General features: G+C 50.6%; 1 long non-coding RNA gene across 1 annotated transcript; it reads right to left on the bottom strand.

Annotated features, from left to right (window-relative positions):
* Positions 1–3,281: 3,281 nt before the first annotated feature.
* On the bottom strand, positions 3,282–13,489 carry LOC123058444 (uncharacterized). The gene is made up of 3 exons (XR_006427203.1): positions 12,713–13,489; positions 5,496–5,664; positions 3,282–3,783 (listed from the first exon to the last, which is right to left on the bottom strand). It is a non-coding gene; the product is annotated as an uncharacterized lncRNA (long non-coding RNA).
* Between the last annotated feature and the right edge of the window lie 883 nt (positions 13,490–14,372).

Below are 14,372 nucleotides of genomic sequence, written 5' to 3'. Positions count from 1 at the left end.
ACAGACTCGTGCGTTCATGTCCATGGCCTGGTGTATGAACATCTGCCGTGAGCGACTTTATCTCCCGCCTGATTAAGGCAGGCCAACGAGTTTCGAAGCGTGTTCGCGCGATAGTGTAGGATATGTCCGACGGGCGGAAACTCTAGGGACTCCGTAGCTGTCAGACACATCAAGTATGTTGCTCGCCACGAACATATCTCGTTTGTTAACCCACGGCTTTTCTTTGTCCAGCTCCGGCCCTACCATTTCTCTGTACGGACTCCTAGTGATATTGGCTTGTCTGCGAGCTGACCCGAGGAGGATACGGCGAGCAGGCCGGTTTATTCATGATCGTGTAGGCACACCGCAGGCGGAGCGCAACAGGCATTGCTTTGGAACACGGATTTATAAAGCACGGGTTTCTGAACACCTCTTATCTATACCATTCAATAGTGCTTTAAGATCCGTACGACACAACTAACATAGAGCACAAATTTTTCTCTTTTTTGTTTCTTTAAAACAAAACAACATATAGACTTCAAACTTTGCAGGACAGCAAAACATTCTTACTACAATGTGAGAAAAAACTTTTAGATTTTTTTGTCCGACATAAATATACAAAATGAGATTTTTTGAGTAAAAAACATTATTCTTTTGTATATATGATCCACGAAAAAATCTAAAAGTTTTTTCCCACATTCTAGTTAAAATGTATTGTTGTCCTACAAAGTTTCATGTTCATATGTTGTTTTATTTAGGAGAAATAAAAAAGACAAAAGTTGCTCGCATGAATCGCGATGCAAAAATGAATGGCTAGATAAGGGTGTGTAGGAAAGCCTATGCTTTCTCAAATGTTAACCCATTGCTTCGTTCACTATAGGATATTCCCCACGGATTGTAAATCGATGGACCAGCTATTTTTTATTTTATTTTAGAAAAATAGAACTCCGATTTTAATTAGAACCACATGTGAAGAATGGCAACGTTTCAGAAAAGCAGTAGTCCTGTATAAAAAAATATAAGAGCATTCAAATTACTAAACGATCTTATATTTTTTTACGGAGGGAGTAGTTCTTTGGTGTTTATTTTTAAAGGTTACCAAAGATGTAGCGTAGAATTCAATGATCAGAAGGGCAAATTACAGATGATTATTCAGTGGTACTACTCAAATATTGACTTTGGTTACAAGCAGCAGGTACAATGCTGTTTGCCACAACGTGTATGTCCACCAGATAGATGAGATCTTGTCACCGCTGACCGGTAGAATATATGGACCACCAGCCATAACACGCTCAAATATTCTTTCATACAAAAATCCGGTGGTTGATTAGATAGAGATATCGGTCTCCATACTTCGCAAATTAGCTGGCCTGAACGTGCGTAATGGAGCTGTCCGCCATCATATGCCAGGCTGCATTTGCAAGACTGTAGGAGGGTTTTTAATTAAGCTTGGCCTCCGGCCGTTCCAGAAGTCCATAACTTTGATATGCGGAGAGTACATGGCACTTCGGTCGGCTTAAAACCCATTGTCTTTCAATTGCTTTTACCTGAGCTATATACTCTACCTAATTAGATTTCTCCGCTCTCTGTTTGGAGGTTCGGTTTGGCAGATCCGTTGGGCTATAGTCCATGTTGGAGTTTCCTTTCTGCTGCGTTGGAAGTCATCATGGAAATCACCATGCGAGCTCGCCAAGGAGAACAATGATGCAGACATGTATGCAGCTTGATCCACGCCTTTTGCAACGTTCACCCGAGATCGGAGCAGATGCTTCCGCTCAACGCGAAGGTCACATGGATCATGGATCGCTTGGCAGATAAGGATGATGGTTTTTCTCCTGACAACAGAATCGAACGGCTGCGTTTGTGGTGCTATCACCAGTGGATTTTGCCGTGCGGCGTCGACATGGCTCCACGTTAGAAGAACAGAAGGATTGAAACTGGAAGGTGCTATGCGGGCTGACCTCACGGCCGGTATTTATGGAAGGTGCCTCCCTGTCGGTCCCCCACCCATGTGCTAAAAAGGCAAGTCTTCCGCTTCTCGTTCCCAGGTCCCGACAACCAACCATCCTTTCCCCTTACGTGATCCTTCTTTCCACCCACCACTAGAAGACCCTAAGCCCCACCAGACCAGATCACCCGTGCGACTCCTTCCCCCCAGCCGCCGCTGGACGCCATGGCCTAGCGCATTTGGGGAGCTCTCCTCCCACAGCGAAAAAATAGAAGTAAAAAAAGATGAGAGGTCAAGGCACAAAAACGTGGAGAAAAAAGATCATAAGCACGCTAAAAATGTGGGGCGATGCTACGCGTCCGCCGGCAGATAATATAAAAAGATCCACCGTCTTCGTGACTATTGGATGGAGCTGTGTATGCCGTCCGATCTACCTACATGACAAGTCAGCTTTGCAACAAGTGCGTTGTTGCGGTATTTTCTGCGGCTGAGGTCTTGTTACATTTTTTTTTTGCAACAAAGGTCTTGTTTTAGAATTTTTTCACAACAAAGGTCTTTGTTGTAGAATCATCTATATGAGTTTTTCTGCAACAAAGGTCTCATTGTAGGAAATTTTCGCAATAAAGGTCTTGTCGAAGAATCATTTTTACGATTTTTTCTACAACAAAGATCTCGTTGTAGAACAATTCCGCAACAAAGGTCTTGTTACAGAACCATTTTTATGAGTTTTTTATGCTGCAATAGGGCCCTTTTGCAAAAGAGCTTTGTTGAAGAAACAAATATCTTCTACCTTCTCCTTCCGCCGTGGCTAGAGCTTGGATTGTGGATAATCTGGAAAGCAAATTGACACCACCGTTCACCATCATTGGAGCTTGGCCTGTGGATGATTTGAGAAATAGATCAACACCACCGTTCGCTATGGTTTGAGCTTGGGCCGTGGATGATTTGGGAAGGAAATTGACACCCCTATCCGCCATGGCTGGAGCTTGGGTCATGAATTATTTTAGAAGCAGGTTGAAGGGAGGAAGTGCTAGAGCATCGTGGGGAGAGAGACGAGATCGAGGGGATCAAAGGCAAGAAAACGAGGGAGTAGGTGCTAGATTCGTCGAGGGGGTCGAACGATTGATTTCTGATTCTGCAACATCGTTGCCTCGCACATGTGGTCGTACCTACTTGTGTCGCCGCCGACCACTGCCGATGCCGAAGCCGTCGTCGCCACCGTGGTGAATGCGCTCCGGTCGCCCCACACCCTGCACCGCCGCCGCCCCTGCGCCCTCCCAGATCCCAACGTCATCGCCCTCCCAGCCACGGAGTCGTCCCAACCACACGAGTCAACTGAGCTGCAAGGGCGTTATCCAGTTGCATGAGTGTGTTCTGAAACAATAGGTAAGTTTCAGAAAACTACTGCGTGTGACACGAAGGCGGGGGACACTCTCATCCATCTTATCAACAAACGATTCGAAGGACGTGAAGCCGGCGGACGCGCGAGCGTTATCGGTCGGTTGAAGGTAAGCTTTTTCCAAAAATGTGTGTGCAATTTTTCGTGCTGATCAGGCAATAAATCTTAAGCATCGTGGGCAAGAGAACTGGCGTAGCTGGGCAAGTTTCCCCCAGTGAAAACAGGAAAGGTAAAAAAGGTGTTGTTCCAGAAATTTCTGGCCATGAACTTCTTTTACTGCTATAACTAGTTGATTTCCCTCTCTGTACGTCCGCGCCCCTGTACAAAAGTGTTGCAGACCTTGTCTTGTATCTTTCCTCCCTGTTCTTACATCCCCTGTACCCTGTAGAACTGGATTATATAGATAAAAGTTGCTGACTCTGAATTTGCATCTTCTCTATTGTCTTACACCTTGTTTCTGCAAAAAGTAGAGTTATTGTGTGTTGGTAATCTGTGTAGGTAATCTGTGCATAGTAAAAAAATGGGCAATAATGTATTTGTAGTTGCTCACAAAACGAAAAGCTTGTTTTTTTAGAAAAGGAGGATTACCCCGGCCTTTGCATCTGAGCGATGCATGCAACCATTTTATTAATTATTCATAAAGACCTTACAAAGTAGTACATCAGGTAGTCTGAAGCCACCATCTTAGCAACAACTGTCGCTACTCCTATCCACTTATCCACTTGATGAAGGGGTGCCGATGATCCAAGCCTAACACCAAACAGACATCGCACCAAGCCTAACATCTAAAGCCGGAGACCCCAACCAAGCCACATACTGGATTTGGGGTACAAACCGGTCTAACGCACTCTCATGTGTCGTCGCCGCCGTCTTCCACCAATCCATCTTCAGAGCAAAAACTAACGCACCGAGTTTGCCAGGCCTCTCTGCCATCGACGCCACCATGATGCTAGACAGCGTCCTCCTCCTGCGCGAGTCCATCTCCGTGCATCGGATGCCGAGTCTCCACTGTGCCGCACCGCCGAGATCCGCCGCCATCAATGTGTAAGATGAAGCACCGCTCCACCAAAGAAGCCGTCCACTGGTCCCTCGAGCCCGTGTACACCTCCAAAAATGACGCCCCCAAGAGAGAAACGATACCGGAGCGTCATCGTCATCTGATCTACTGATCTAGGGTTTCCCCTGGAGGTAGCAGATAGAGATCTGGAGCTTCTCCACGGCGATGCCTTCAGGAAGGTAACAACACAAAAGAGTACTGCCATCGCCAGTCTCGACAACAAGCCGAGAACGAGGTTTTCATCCGGATCCGCTCAACAAACCTCCATCAAACATCATGTGCACGGCTCACCACCAATCTGAGCCGCCGCACAATGAGTAGGCCGCACCGGGCAGATCAGATCCGTCCGGAAGCCAGGCCATACATGGTCGTCGCCGCAGATCTGATGAGTAGGCCGCACCGGGCAGATCAGATCCGTCCGGAAGCCAGGCCATACATGGTCGTCGCCGCAGATCCGATCACCGTCGCCGAACGCAGCCAACGCTGCTGCACGGCCGGCCACCGCGCCCGCAACCATCGCTGGCCGCCGCGCCGCCGCCGGTAAAGGCAGGGCCGCTCGCCGCGCCGCCAAGTCAGATCGGCCACGCCCCGCGTAGTATTCCCATGATTCCTGTCGTCGAGCGAAGGACGAAAGCCCCGCCACCGCCTTCCTTGGGAGCCTCGAGGGCTTGCCCTGTGGCTCACTCTGGCGGCGGCGAGGAGAGGATGGGAGGAGGAGAAGGGTGTCGGCAGCGCTCGGCTGGTTGCCGCCCGAGCCGCTCGTCACGAGCGACGCGGGGGCGTCCTGATTTTTCGGATCGCGGGGCGTGGAAGTATCGCCCGGGACAGGGTTTGTCCCTTACAAGAACGTACAAGAATAGTAGGCAAAAAACCCAGAACCTAGTATTTAATAGGTACCCTGTACATGTTGCTTGTGTATCACATTATGGCTGACGATCGATGTGAGGGACTACTAAATAAGTACTCTGTACATGAAGTTGTATCTGTGGTATGTTGAAAAAGACCATGTAATTTATGTTCTGTGCTACTGAAACAGAAGTGGTTGGTGTTATGCCATAAAAAGTTAAAAACTGATAACTAAGTTCTTGTGTGCGTTGCAGACATTTTTTTACCTTCTTGATGTTGAGCATCTTTGCCCAGTTGACATCGCTGTGCTCACTCTTCACCATTTTTGCCATTAGTATCATCCTCATGTTGGCTATGTCTTTTGGCCTATACTCCAGGACATGGGTGCCATCCCAGTTGTTGGTATTGTGTAGCATATATATGCTGCAATCATACCTGTATTTGGGGAGAAGGGAAAAATCTGGTTTTCGTTAGTGCGCCCCGAAAAATACGAAATGATATTGCTATTTACTGCAGAAAAATGCAGGACAAAAGAATGTTGCAGAAAAAAAAGATTTCCACGCACTTAAAATGATCACCTGAAGCATGATCACAAATAAAAAACATTATTAAAAAATCCCTATCTTGTTTCTAGAATGTTTGCTTCCTTTACATTTTCGATTCGCAATGGTCCCCCCCCCTCCCTGTGTTAGGCGATTTGGAGGTGGGTGGTCGTGGGTTTTTGGGTGACTTGGCACATCTTGTGACGTGACACTAGGCCACCGAGGGGTAGGCGAGATGCGTCCCCTCCGTGTTAGGCGATTTTGGGTTGGGTGGTCATGAGTTTTGGGCGACTTGGTTCATCTAGTGAGGCGACACTATGCCACCGAGGGAGGCGAGATGTGCCCCCTCCCGTGTTAGGCTAATTTGGGTTGGGTGGTCATGAGTTTTTGGGCGACTTGATTCGTCTGGTGAGGCGACACTAGGCCACCGAGGGGGGCAAGATGCGCCCCCTCCCGTGTTAGGCGATTTGGAGGTGGGTGGTCGTGGATTTTTGGGCGACTTGGTTCGTCTGGTGAGGCGACACTAGGCCATCGAGGGAGGCGAGATGCACCCCCTCCCGCGTTAGGCGATTTTGGGTTGGGTGGTCATGAGTTTTTGGGCGACTTGGTTCATCGGGTGAGGCGACACTAGAAGACCGAGGGGGTAGCGTGAAGATGTGCCCCCTCCGTGTTAGGCGATTTTTGTGTTTCTGCTTTCCTTTGGGTGACTTTATGAAAAAACGGAAGGCGATTAAGCACATGGGGGTGGGCGACACCGAAAAAAGTGTTGGTTAAGTAGGTGACTAAAGCTCATTGGTTTCGCTGACTTGGTGTGCACGGTTAGGCGATTTTGGCGATTTTGGCTATCTGCTATCCTTGGGCTACTTGATGAAAATTGGGGGGCGCTTAATCATGTGGGGGGGGGTGAAACTATGTGTGTGATGAGTAGGCGACTAAAGGTCTGTGAGTTTCGCCGACTTGGTGCGTAAGGCTCAACGACTTAGTTCGTCTTGTGAGGCGACACTAGGGCACCGAGGTAGGCAAAATGTGTCCCTCCCGCGTTAAGCACTTTGGGGGGTGGGTGCTCGTTGGTTTTGGGGCGACTTGGTTCGTCTGGTGAGGCAACTAGGACACCGAGGGAGGCAAGATGCGTCCCTCCATGTTAGGTGACTTGGAGGTGGGTGGTCATGGGTTTTTAGGCGACTTGGTTTGTCGGGTGAGGCGACTCTAGCCGACCGAGGGAGGCGAGATGCGCCCCCTCCCGTGTTAGGCGATTTTGCGTTGGGTGGTCATGAGTTTTTGGGCAACTTGGTTCATCTGGTGAGGCGAAACTAGGCCACCAAGGGAGGCGAGATGCACCCCCTCCTGTGTTAGGCGATTTGGAGGGGGGTGGTCGTGGGTTTTTGGGTGACTTGGCCCGTCTGGTGAGGCGACACTAGGCCACCGAGAGAGGCAAGATGCGTCCCTACCTTGTTAGGCGATTTGGAGGTGGGTGGTCATGGGTTTTTTAGGCGACTTGGTTCGTTGGGTGAGGCGACTCTAGCCGGCCGAGGGAGGCGAGATGCACTCCCTCCTGTGTAAGGCGATTTGGAGGTGGGTGGTCGTGGGTTTTTGGGTGACTTGGTTCGTCTCGTGAGGCAACACTAGGACACCGAGGGAGGCAAGATGCGTCCCTCCATGTTAGGTGATTTGGAGGTGGGTGGTCGTGGGTTTTTTAGGCGACTTGGTTTGTCGGGTGAGGCGACTCTAGCCGACCGAGGAAGGCGAGATGCGCCCCCTCCCGTGTTAGGCGATTTTGCGTTGGGTGGTCATGAGTTTTTGGGCAACTTGGTTCATCTGGTGAGGCGAAACTAGGCCACCGAGGGAGGCGAGATGCACCCCCTCCTGTGTTAGGCGATTTGGAGGTGGGTGATCGTAGGTTTTTTGGTGACTTGGTTCGTCTGGTGAGGCGACACTAGGCCACCGAGAGAGGCAAGATGCGTCCCTACCTTGTTAGGCGATTTGGAGGTGGGTGGCCATGGGTTTTTTAGGCGACTTGGTTCGTCGGGTGAGGCGACTCTAGCTGGCTGAGGGAGGCGAGATTTGCCCCCTCCCGTGTTAGGCGATTTTAGATTGGGTGGTCATGAGTTTTTGGGCAACTTGGTTCATCGATGGGGCGAAATTATGCCATCGAGGGAGGCGAGATGCACCCCTCCCGTGTTAGGCGATTTGGAGGTGGGTGGTTGTGGGTTTTGGGGCGACTTGGTACATCTTGTGACGCGACACTAGGTCACTGAGGGTAGGCAAGATGCGTCCCTACCTTGTTAGGCGATTTGGAGGTGGGTGGTGGTGGATCTTTGGGCGACTTGGTTCGTCTGGTGAGGCGACACTAGGCCACCGAGGGAGGCGAGATGCACCCCCTCCCACGTTAGGCGATTTTGGGTTGGGTGGTCATGAGTTTTTGGGCGACTTGGTTCATCGGGTGAGGCGACAATAGAAGACCGAGGGGGTAGCCTGAAGATGTGCCCCCTCCGTGTTAGGCGATTTTTGTGTTTCTGCTTTCCTTTGGGCGCCTTGATGAAAAAATGGAAGGCGATTAAGCACATGGTGGTGGGCGACACCGAAAAAAGTGATGGTTAAGTAGGTGACTAAAGCTCATTGGTTTCGCTGACTTGGTGTGCATGGTCAGGCGATTTTGGCTATCTGCGCTTAATCGGGGGGGGGGGGGGACTATGTGTGTGATGAGTAGGCGACTAAAGGTCCGTGAGTTTCGCCGACTTGGTGCGTAGGGGGGGGCGAAACTATGTGTGTGATGAGTAGGCGACTAAAGGTCCGTGAGTTTCGCCGACTTGGTGCGTAGGGGGGGGGGCGAAACTATGTGTGTGATGAGTAGGCGACTAAAGGTCTGTGAGTTTCGCCGACTTGGTGCGTAAGGCTCGACGACTTAGTTCATCTTGTGAGGCGACACTAGGGCACCGAGGTAGGCAAAATGTGTCCCTCCCGCGTTAAGCACTTTGGGGGGTGGGTGCTCATTGGTTTTGGGGTGACTTGGTTCGTCTGGTGTGGCAACACAAGGACACCGAGGCAGGCAAGATGCGTCCCTCCATGTTAGGCGATTTGGAGGTGGGTGGTCGTGGGTTTTTTAGGCGACTTGGTTTGTCGGGTGAGGCGACTCTAGCCGACCGAGGGAGGCGAGATGTGCCCCCTCCCGTGTTAGGCGATTTTGCGTTGGGTGGTCATGAGTTTTTGGGCAACTTGGTTCATCTGGTGAGGCGAAACTAGGCCACCGAGGGAGGCGAGATGCACCCCCTCCTGTGTTAGGCGATTTGGAGGTGGGTGGTCGTGTTTGGGTGACTTGGTCCGTCTGGTGAGGTGACACTAGGCCACCGAGAGAGGCAAGATGCGTCCCTACCTTGTTTGGCGATTTGGAGGTGGGTGGTCATGGGTTTTTTAGGCGACTTGGTTCGTTGGATGAGGCGACTCTAGCCGGCCGAGGGAGGCGAGATGCACTCCCTCCTGTGTTAGGCGATTTGGAGGTGGGTGGTCGTAGGTTTTTGGGTGACTTGGTTCGTCTGGTGAGGCAACACTAGGACACCGAGGGAGGCAAGATGCGTCCCTCCATGTTAGGCGATTTGGAGGTGGGTGGTCGTGGGTTTTTTAGGCGACTTGGTTTGTCGGGTGAGGCGACTCTAGCCGACCGAGGGAGGCGAGATGCGCCCCCTCCCGTGTTAGGCGATTTTGCGTTGGGTGGTCATGAGTTTTTGGGCAACTTGGTTCATCTGGTGAGGCGAAACTAGGCCACCGAGGGAGGCGAGATGCACCCCCTCCTGTGTTAGGCGATTTGGAGGTGGGTGGTCGTGGGTTTTTGGGTGACTTGGTTCGCCTGGTGAGGCGACACTAGGCCACTGAGAGAGGCCTGATGCGTCCCTACCTTGTTAGGCGATTTAGAGGTGGGTGGTCATGGGTTTTTTAGGCGACTTGGTTCGTCGGGTGAGGCGACTCTAGCCGGCCGAGGGAGGTGAGATGCGCCCCCTCCCGTGTTAGGCGATTTTAGATTGGGTGGTTATGAGTTTTTGGGCAACTTGGTTCATCGGTGAGGCGAAATTATGCCATCGAGGTAGGCGAGATGCACCCCTCCCATGTTAGGCGATTTGGAGGTGGGTGGTTGTGGGTTTTGGGGCGACTTGGTACATCTGGTGACGCGACACTAGGCCACTCAGGGTAGGCAAGATGCGTCCCTACCTTGTTAGGCGATTTGGAGGTGGGTGGTGGTGGATTTTTGGGCGACTTGGTTCGTCTGGTGAGGCGACACTAGGCCACCGAGGAAGGTGAGATGCATCCCCTCCCGCGTTAGGAGATTTTGGGTTGGGTGGTCATGAGTTTTTGGGCGACTTGGTTCATCGGGTGAGGCGACAATAGAAGACCGAGGGGGTAGCATGAAGATGTGCCCTCTCCGTGTTAGGCGATTTTTGTGTTTCTGCTTTCCTTTGGGCGACTTGATGAAAAAATGGAAGGCGATTAAGCACATGGGGGTGGGCGACGCCGAAAAAAGTGTTGGTTAAGTAGGTGACTAAAGCTCATTGGTTTCGCTGACTTGGTGTGCATGGTTAGGCGATTTTGGCTATCCGCTATCCTTGGGCTACTTGATGAAAATTGGGGGGCGCTTAATCAGGGGGGGGGGGCGAAACTATGTGTGTGATGAGTAGGCGACTAAAGGTCCGTGAGTTTAGCCGACTTGGTGCGTAAGGCTCGACGACTTAGTTCGTCTTGTGAGGCGACACTAGGGCACCGACGTAGGCATAACGTGTCCCTCCCGCGTTAAGCACTTTAGGGGTGGGTGCTCGTTGGTTATGGGGTGACTTGGTTCGTCTGGTGACGCAACACTAGGACACCGAGGGAGGCAAGATGCGTCCCTCCATGTCAGGCAATTTGGAGGTGGGTGGTCGTGGGTTTTTTAGGCGACTTGGTTTGTCGGGTGAGGCGACTCTAGCTGACCGAGGGAGGCGAGAAAGATGTGCCCCCTCCTGTGTTAGGCGATTTTGCGTTGGGTGGTCATGAGTTTTTGGGCAACTTGGTTCATCTGGTGAGGCGAAACTAGGCCACCGAGGGAGGCGAGATGCACCCCCTCCTGTGTTAGGCGATTTGAAGGTGGGTGGTCGTGGGTTTTTGGGTGACTTGGTTCGTCTCGTGAGGCTACACTAGGCCACCGAGAGAGGCAAGATGCGTCCCTACCTTGTTAGGCGATTTGGAGGTGGGTGTTCATGGGTTTTTTAGGCAACTTGGTTCATCGGGTGAGGCAACTCTAGCCAGCCGAGGGAGGCGAGATGCACCCCTCCCGTGATAGGCGATTTGGAGGTGGGTGGTTGTGGGTTTTTGGGCGACTTGGTACATCTTGTGACGCGACACTAGGCCACTAAGGGTAGGCAAGATGCGTCCCTACCTTGTTAGGCGATTTGGAGGTGGGTGGTCGTGGGTTTTTTAGGTGACTTGGTTCGTCTAGTGAGGCGGCACTAGGCCAAGGGAGACGAGATGGGCCCCCTCTCGTGTTAGGCGATTTTGGGTTGGGTGGTCATGAATTTTTGGGCGACTTGATTCGTTTGTGAGGCGACACTAGGCCACCGAGGGAGGCGAGATGCGCCCCCTCCCGCGTTAGGCGATTTTGGGTTGGGTGGTCATGAATTTTTGGGCGACTTGATTTGTCTAGTGATTTTGGGTTAGGTGGTTTTGAATTTTTGATGCGCCCCCTCCCACTTTCGCTTTTGTTTTCCTCCTGTGTTTTCAGCAACGAAAAAACAAATCTGTCCCTGCTGTGAAAAAAAAAAGACAAGCATGTGGGCAGAGATATGTGAGCTTCGTGTGGCTTCTTTGTTAAAAACTATCAGCAAAAAATTCCTAAAAAAACCTATCAGTCAGCTATGTATATTTGTCGTGCTCTAAAAGCTGCCCGACCCCTACAATCCTGCATTTGACAAAAAACATGTGTATGATAACTACAGATTCATTTGCAAGAACTTGCCCCCCCCCCCCACACACACACACACCCTGATCAACTGGACTATGATCCTGGAATACCTAAAAATATCATTTTCCATAGCGGTATCCTGTTTCGGTGACAGCTGATTGGACAAAACAAACATGAAAAAAGGAAAGAAAAGAACTGAAAAAACCCTGTGGTAACTCCACATACTGTACTAATTCTAAAAATGTTACTCCACTAAACTCAGCAAGTAGTGAAGCTGAATAAACTTAGGAGTGGAAATGGACAACTCTCGCAAAAGAAGCAGAAGCGTTGGGCACTACTTATCACAGAGAGAGAAGATACTTGTCCGGAAAAAAATATTGCAGATGAAGAAAATCGAAAAAAGGATCCTTTTAATTCTGTTCCAAAGGATTCATTGAGAAGTCATCATAGATCAGATTTGGGGTATGCTGACAGTTTCTGAAACCACTCTAGAAATACACATATCTTCATCTGCTTGCCTACATTTCATACTGATCATTTCTCTGAAGTAATTAACCCCCCATCGTTTCATACTGATTATTGCCTACTTATCTTCTTTCTAATTGCCTACAAAAGCAAAAATTGTTGCCTATTTCTATTCTGATTATCTACTAACCTATGTCTGGTTGCATACTTACCTATGTCTGATTATTGCCTGCAACACGGTGATTATTGCATACTAACCCATGTCTGATTTGCCTACAAAAACACGCTGATGCCCAATAGGATCCCTATAGGTTTCAGTAGTGCTTACTGAGAAAAACTCAGATGAACAGAGGATGCCGCAGCCTACATCTGGAGCACCTCCATGAAAACACAAAGCATCCAGCAGCCAAAAAATCCCTTCCCCTCCCTCCCTACTCCCCGGAGGAACCATCAACGATCTATTCTGCGTTCGTTAATGTCGACGAGGGTGTCGGCGACGAAACTCCAACAACCCGCGAGGTGTGTGAGCGAGGGGGCAAAGGTAGGATAAACTAACCTCGGGTTCGTCGAAGCCACTGGATCTCGCGTCTCCCCCCGGGGTCGTCGCCGCCCCGCGCAGAACCACCAGCTCCAACCCCCGCCCCCTTCCCGTAGCCGCTACCTTCTCCTCCTCGAGCGCGCGCGCACCGCCCTCACCCCGTCGAACTGCCGCGGGACCCTTCGCCGGCCTGTCGCCTTTCTCCATGGATTAATTCGTCGCCGGCTCTCCCGCTGGCTGCACTCGCGGCGAAGATCTAGGATTTCGTGGGGATTTCGCTCGTCGCCGGGCGGAGAGTGAAGTGTAAAGGAACCGGATCCGGTCAGACTAGCCACAATGGAGAGTAACATATACTAGTAAAATACACGTATTTCTAGAGTTTGGATACTACTGTAAGTATTAGTGATAAGATTATAGAAAACGAGTTTTTAGCTGATTTCTAGGAAAATCGGTTTTGCTATCCTTTTTATGGAAAACGTGTTTACAGCAAACTTTGTTTGGGTTAGAAAAATAATAAACTGGGTCGTAGAGTTTTGTGTTTGGATAGCAAACATTAGTCTTATAATTCCTCACTTGTGACTTTTTTGCTTTGCGACTTTCAACCTTAATATCATACCGTACGAGTCCACCGTCCAGACTGCTGCTGTAGTTTCTTCCGGCCTCCATGACTCCGTGTGCGACCTTCAGCGGGCGCTTCCTCTGGTATTGGAGGTCATCTCTCCGGACTACTTCTTGCCACGGACTCCACTGACTCAACGCACGGCCGACGGCAAGGGCTTCCGTTGGCCTCCGAGATTGTCGCCCTCCCCTGCACTGACCCTTCCTCCCGTCGCTTCCCCTCAGACCTCCACTTATTCTGAACGCAGCCGCCGGCGAGGGCTTCCGCTGGTCCCCAGTTCGTCATCCCCCTGCACGACTCCGCACGCAGCCACCGGCGAGGGCTTCCGCTGGTCCTCGAGTTCGTCACCCCCCTGTACTGACTCTTCCGCCGGCTGCATCTCGCGTCCCCTCCGGCTTGCACGACTCCACACGCAGCCACCGGCGAGGGCTTTCGCTGGTCCCCGAGTTCGTCATCCCCCTGTACTGACTCTTCCGCCGGCTGCATCTCGCGTCCCCTCCGGCCAGCACGACTCCACACGCAGCCGCCGGCGAGCGATTGCTCTACTCCCTGAGGTCATCGGGCTAAGCGCCCTCGTTGTGCCCCCTTCATCCCAGCCAGGAAGCGCGCTCTGTTTCCGTTGGAATCCAGATTATGTAAATCGCGTTTGTGGAAAAACAAGTAATAGTCGTTTTTTCATATACCTGAAATCTGGGTTTTAGGAAAACTAAGTTTTCTGCATACGCGGATTAGTTGGAGTTGTCAAACAGGATTTTAGTTTTGTTACACCGTTTTCTTGGTTTATAGAGATCCGGTTTTGTATATACTACCTATCCAAACAACGCCTTATAGTGTGTGGTAACATAAGTGTGGTAACATGCATAGCTTCATTTATTAGGTTATAGACTCATATTGCATTAGGACATGTGATGTTACAGTAACTAGCTAAGTTACTGCGGCTGGTCATAATGGGCAAGAACATAAGCTAGTAACTTACACACTTCCCTAGACTATGTTACTACCTCCATAGTGAATAGGAACATCTATGTAGTGTCATGCAACGATGTATTTATTAGGTTA

Source organism: Triticum aestivum, chromosome 3A (genome assembly GCF_018294505.1).
Source record: "Triticum aestivum cultivar Chinese Spring chromosome 3A, IWGSC CS RefSeq v2.1, whole genome shotgun sequence".
NCBI classification, from domain to species: domain Eukaryota; kingdom Viridiplantae; phylum Streptophyta; class Magnoliopsida; order Poales; family Poaceae; genus Triticum; species Triticum aestivum.
Note: the sequence above shows the minus strand (reverse complement) of the source record. Positions and strands in the feature narration are given on the sequence as shown.